This window comes from Mobula birostris, chromosome 32 (genome assembly GCF_030028105.1).
Source record: "Mobula birostris isolate sMobBir1 chromosome 32, sMobBir1.hap1, whole genome shotgun sequence".
Taxonomy (NCBI): domain Eukaryota; kingdom Metazoa; phylum Chordata; class Chondrichthyes; order Myliobatiformes; family Myliobatidae; genus Mobula; species Mobula birostris.
Window position 1 is genome coordinate 29,461,202 of NC_092401.1, and position 5,469 is coordinate 29,466,670.

General features: G+C 46.7%; 1 pseudogene; it reads right to left on the minus strand.

The window, feature by feature from the left end:
• Positions 1–295: 295 nt before the first annotated feature.
• LOC140191087 (anoctamin-10 pseudogene) lies at positions 296–2,152 on the minus strand (annotated as a pseudogene).
• Positions 2,153–5,469: the final 3,317 nt, after the last annotated feature.

Genomic DNA, 5,469 nt, shown 5'->3' on the forward strand with positions numbered 1-5,469 from the left:
TCACATGGTGTCAGGCTAGACTAGTGCGTCAAATCTGAGGAGTGGACTTAAATCTTACAACATTTGGGTTTAGCAGAAAAGGCAAGCCGTGTTCCTACCAAACTGTAACTACAGAGTGTGGAAGTTGTTGGAAGGAGCAACAGTTACTGTTTAAAATGAAAATCACATTTCTGTTAATGGGAAACCATTAAAATTTAGTGAATACCAACTTTGAAGAAGGAGAAGGAGCTGTATCATTGAGTCACCAGTTATGCTTTATTGATTTTGAGAATTGGGAAATACCACTGAAGGAATTTCATCGACATGATTCATTGTAGAACATTGCTCTTCTACACTCCTGCTCAATTTTATTGAGCTTGGTCTCCATGTCGGCAGGTATTTCTGGAATGGCCAGATGTATCACCCGTTGGATCCCAAAGAAACCGTGCTCCAAAGCCACAGCGAGGAGGAAATAGTGGAGGTCCGGGAGGTCAGCAAAGAGGTTCCTGAACTCTGGAGACATGCTAATGAGCCCACAGTTGGTGATGATCGCCAGGTTGGTAAGGTATTCAAAGGCGAGTCGCCAGGCCCCAATATTTGCCGAAGGGATTGGAAATTGTCTCTGCAAGACCTTGCTGAATTTCATACTTTCCAACTTAATGCCCAGGAGATTGTTTAAGAAACTGAAAGAACCAGCGAGTGGGTAAACACTTGAGAAGAGAGACACAAAGCCAAATTTGATGAACAGCTCGAGGTAATCCTCCAGCAAGCCATCCTTCGAATCCTTCAGGTTGGCTTCTGTTTCAATCTGTTGAAAGCCAACGTTGGCAGGGGTCACATGTTTTTTGTTTACACGCACCAGCCTGTATTTTGTTGCCCAGTACGGGAGAACAGTATCGAAGAATTGCCCCATGACCTGGTGGACAAGGAGCTGGGCTGAGAGGACATTAGCCAACAAATTCAAGTCCTTCAGGTAGAAGGCAACATAGTAGTGCATGCCAAAATTGTTGATGAGGTAGAAGATGAGGACCTTGGTCATCAGGTGGTTTTCGTGAGTGGACACTAAGCGATGGTTCTCCTTCTCGGTGATGAGCTTGGCGAGGTAGAGGTAGACCCTGTTCAACACTTCAACACTGGTGCTGTAGACCAGGATTGGGGCATACGTCATCAACAAACTCTGCACTGATTGTTCTTTCTGGTCAAGTTCTCTGACCTTCTTGTCTGCAGTGAGGAACATTACGATGAGGGAGACACTGACAACCAGGCTTCCAGCTAGAAATGGGATGGATCTGAACGCCATTTTGATGCTTTCTTTGGTTTGGTTGATCCCGATTTTTTCTTGGAAACCAGCTCTGACCTTATTAAAGCTCTCCATCTGTCTGAGGGTTCCCCATTTGAAAGCCAGCTCTGAGCTGCGGCGCTTCCAGCCCTCGAGGAACACGGTGGACCACAGCATGTTGTAGAGCGCGCAGACGATGCACCCACCGTGCTCCTTCAGGTTGGTGATGTAGAAGAACAGTTCCAGGACAGTCCGGAAGGCCAGGCCCCAGGTGAAGTAACCCAGGAAGCTAAAGTACAGGGCAATTGCCTCACCGAAGTAGTTTCGCAAAGCCTGCACAGGCTGGTCAATTAGGTAGCTGCGTTTCCTCCACAAGGCTTTCAGCTTCTCCAGCTCCTCCCGGTTGTGCATGGGGTACATTTTGGTTAATAGTTTGCTGCCCCACAGTTCCTCAAAGAGGTGCTTTCCGGGGTAAAGTTTGGCTGTGGCCTCCCCAGGAATGTGCTCCTCATCTGTCGCCTTGAGGTTGTCCAGCACATACTTGATGATGTAGAGCATCTCGGCCGTGGTGAGGAGCTGGGTCTCTGTCTCACGGAAATTGTCGCGGTCTGCATAAGTAAAAGGTCGGAAGTTCCCATCTTTATAGACCTTCACCAGTGATACTTCCTCTGCCCCATGGAGCAGCCTCTCCAAGGTGGCGCCCACCAGAAGGACTGTCCCCTTGGAGTCTGAACGCTCGATCACCTTTACCTTCAACTCTGCCCCACCTGAGGACTTTGGGGCCTCGATGCGATGTATCAGCCAATCCACTGTCTCCTGCTGGGCTCTTGGGGCCAGGTCCAGGACAACAAGGGCCAGGGGGAAAGGGGAACTGCTCTGAACATCATTGTCCATCTATTGACCTAATTATCACAGGCAAACCAATTGTTTTCTTAACTGCTAGGTACTGAGAATTTGCTGAAAAAAACGTAGGTCTGACAAGCTATATTATTTTATGAATATGGGGCAATTGAGATAGTTTTATACCTTGCTTTAGTGGACAATGCTGCTCAGCAGACTGTATTTGGTTTAGGTCTGAGTGGCCTCTGAATAACCGAAGGTTTTCCTACGATTAACTTGTGGTCTTTGTGATGTCATCGGTTATGTCATGAGTGTCATGAGTTATAAAGTTGCTTTCGTTCTGGGGCACTTGCAGCATTATCCCGTCTTACCCCACTCTCCCTTTCCTGAAGTTACTGTGTTGTTGGGAATGTCGTGGCCGAATAGGGAAGGCAAGGAAGAAAGGGTGAAGCTAAGATGGCTTCATAAGGCATCATGTGGCTGTATTCTCAGTTTGGAAAGATGAAGGGAAGGTCTGGAGAATGAAAGGAAGGGCTTGGAGGGTTGCAGACACAGTTCCTGCTCCCCCGCCTAATCTAGATCCTGAAGGAAATGTCTTTAGAATCCCAGAAATTTATAGCATAACCGAGAACCCATCAAATCCGTAGTGGATAAAGATTCCTGCAGCCTAACTTCATATCCATGCCCCTGCCTATAGTTACATCTCCAAAAGAGTTGAATTATGAAACTGTAGGTTCCTCGGGCTCGAGTGTGTTGTAGATAGTGATAACTATATTTTCAAGGATTCAAAAAACTTTATTGTCATTCTAACCGTACATCAGCTCTGCAGGGCAGAATGAGACAGCATTTCCCAGGAGCAGTACAATCATAACATAGCAAACTCAACACTAAATAATAAACATAACAATAAATAGTAAAACACAACAGCCACATGTCAGTTAAAATCAAGTTATGAGTGTCCAGTGTGAGTTAAAAGTGTCCAAAAGCAGAGTCAGGTAGAGCAGCTACTTAGCAGTCTGACTGCTGTGGGAGGAAGCCTTGTGGTTTTAGTTTTGATGCTCCTGTAACGTTTGCCTGATGGCAGAAGAACAAACAGTTCATGGAGAGGGAGTGAGGGGTCTTTAATGATGTACCATGTCTTCTGGACAGAAGGTAGGGAGACCCCAATAACCTTCTCTGCTCCCCTAACCACCCTCTGCAAGGCTTTTTTGTCGACAGCACTGCAGCTGGGGTACCAGGTTGTGATGCAAAGGTCAGCACACTCTCAACCATGCCTCTGTAGAATGTAGTTAAGATGTTAGTGGGGAGTGGTGCTTGTTTAAGCTTCCTCAGAAAGTGCAATCTCCGCTGGGCCCGTTTCGCAGTCCCAGTGGTGTTCCTGGATCAGGTGAGATTGTCCGAGATCTGCACCCCAAGGAACTTGATGTTTTCCACTCTCTCCACTGTGGAGCCGCTGATGCTGAGGGGTGTGTGCTCAGGCTGAGACCGTCTGAAATCGACGATCATCTCCTTGGTTTTGGTGACATTAAGCATCAAGTTGTTATCACTGCACCAGCTCTCTAGGTGTTTGACCTCCTCCATGTACATAGTTTCATCATTTTTGCTGATGAGCCCCACCACTGTGGTATCATCAGCAAATTTAATGATCAGGTTCTCCTTGAATCTGGCTGCACAGTCACGTGTTAGCAGTATAAACAGCAGTGGGCTAAGCACACAGTCTTGTGGGGATCTAGAGCTCAGTGTGATGGAATCAGAGATTTAATTTGAAACTGAAAATAGTGTGCTTTCTGAAGTCCTGAATGTTACATAATATTGTATTATTATGCTATTGTAGCCATCTGAATAAACTTTAGTATATCAAAAGAATTGAATTACGCTTAGACTAAGGAGACATAAGAGACTGCAGGTGCAAGAATGCAGAGCAACAACCTGCTGGAAGAACTCAGCAGGTCAAGCAGCATCTGCTCCAGATTCGGGCAGATGCAGGGTGGAATGGGACTTGCTTTGCTGTTGTTGGTTTGTTGCCTTTTTGTGTTCTGTGTTCTGCCAAGCATTGTTGGCTATGTTGGCACAGGAATGTATGTTAACTCTTGCAAGCAGCCCCCAACGCACCCCGGGGTGTATTGGGTAATGTAAACGGCACATTTCACTGTATGTTTCGATGTACATGTGATCAATAAATGAATATGAATCAAATGTTGAGGGTTGTGTGTTGACCATCATATAACACCCCACCTCTGATACCACAGGCAGTGTATTTTGACCTGAACAATTCTACACTTCTCAGTTCAGTCTCCACTGAGAGGATAATAGGCATAGATCAAGTGGACAGCCAACACCTTTCTGCCAGAGAAAGGAAGAAATGACTAATACGAAGAGGCATAATTTGGAAAGAATAGGGGGATGTCCGAGACACGCAAACACGAGGAATTCTGCAGATGCTGGAAATTCAAGCAACACACATCAAAGTTGCTGGTCTCAACCTTGGGTCTCAGCCCAAAACGTTAACTGTACCTCTTCCTAGAGATGCTGCCTGGCCTGCTGTGTTCACCAGCGACTTTGATGCGTGATGTCTGAGACAGGTATTTTTACTCAGAATGGTGGGTGTATGGAACATGCTGCCAGGAGTGATGGTAGGTTTCAATGTACATGTGATAAATAAATGAATCTAAATCTGAATTTTATATGCTACTCCAGACTCTGGAATCTGTAGTCCCCTGTGCTTGTACCTACACAGAGAAGGGATGGTATATCCTCCCGTCACTCACCCACTCTGTGGAAGTGAAACATCACAGCCTCCTTTGAAAGGAAAACGTTTTGGTAAAGTCCAACTGAGTCATGGTGAGGAAAGCATTTCCACCTTTCCTCTTCATCCTTGAAGTAATACAGCACAAAGTACTTAACGATTGGAAGATAATGCCGGGGGGAGCCAGGGGCAGACTGAAGCACCTTGAAAGAGAAGGAGAATTTAGAATACACAGAGCAGCCCACACTCACACCCACCAGCCCACCAGTCAGGCTGAGAACCACTCATTGATTCTTCTGCAAGGATCGTCACCTCATTGTGGTGAAGAGGCTTGGGAGTTACTGAAATCCTGAGTGTGATGCCGCCTGGTGCTGAGCTCCTCGTAGTGGCAAGGTCAAGAGGCAGGGTGCAGACAAAAAGTGACCTCAACAGTGGAGCTGGCCGATGATGGTGACATAGTGAAGATGGCAGCAGCGAACGTGGAGGGAGGCTGCAGCAGTGAAGGGTCCCCAGTCATCTTGCATTCCATCTACTGGACCCTGACCCCGATCTGTCCAGGACTACGTGGTGGCTGCCCAAACATCAGCCTCCCAGAGTTAAAAAAAGTCATGCACAGGCACTCTAC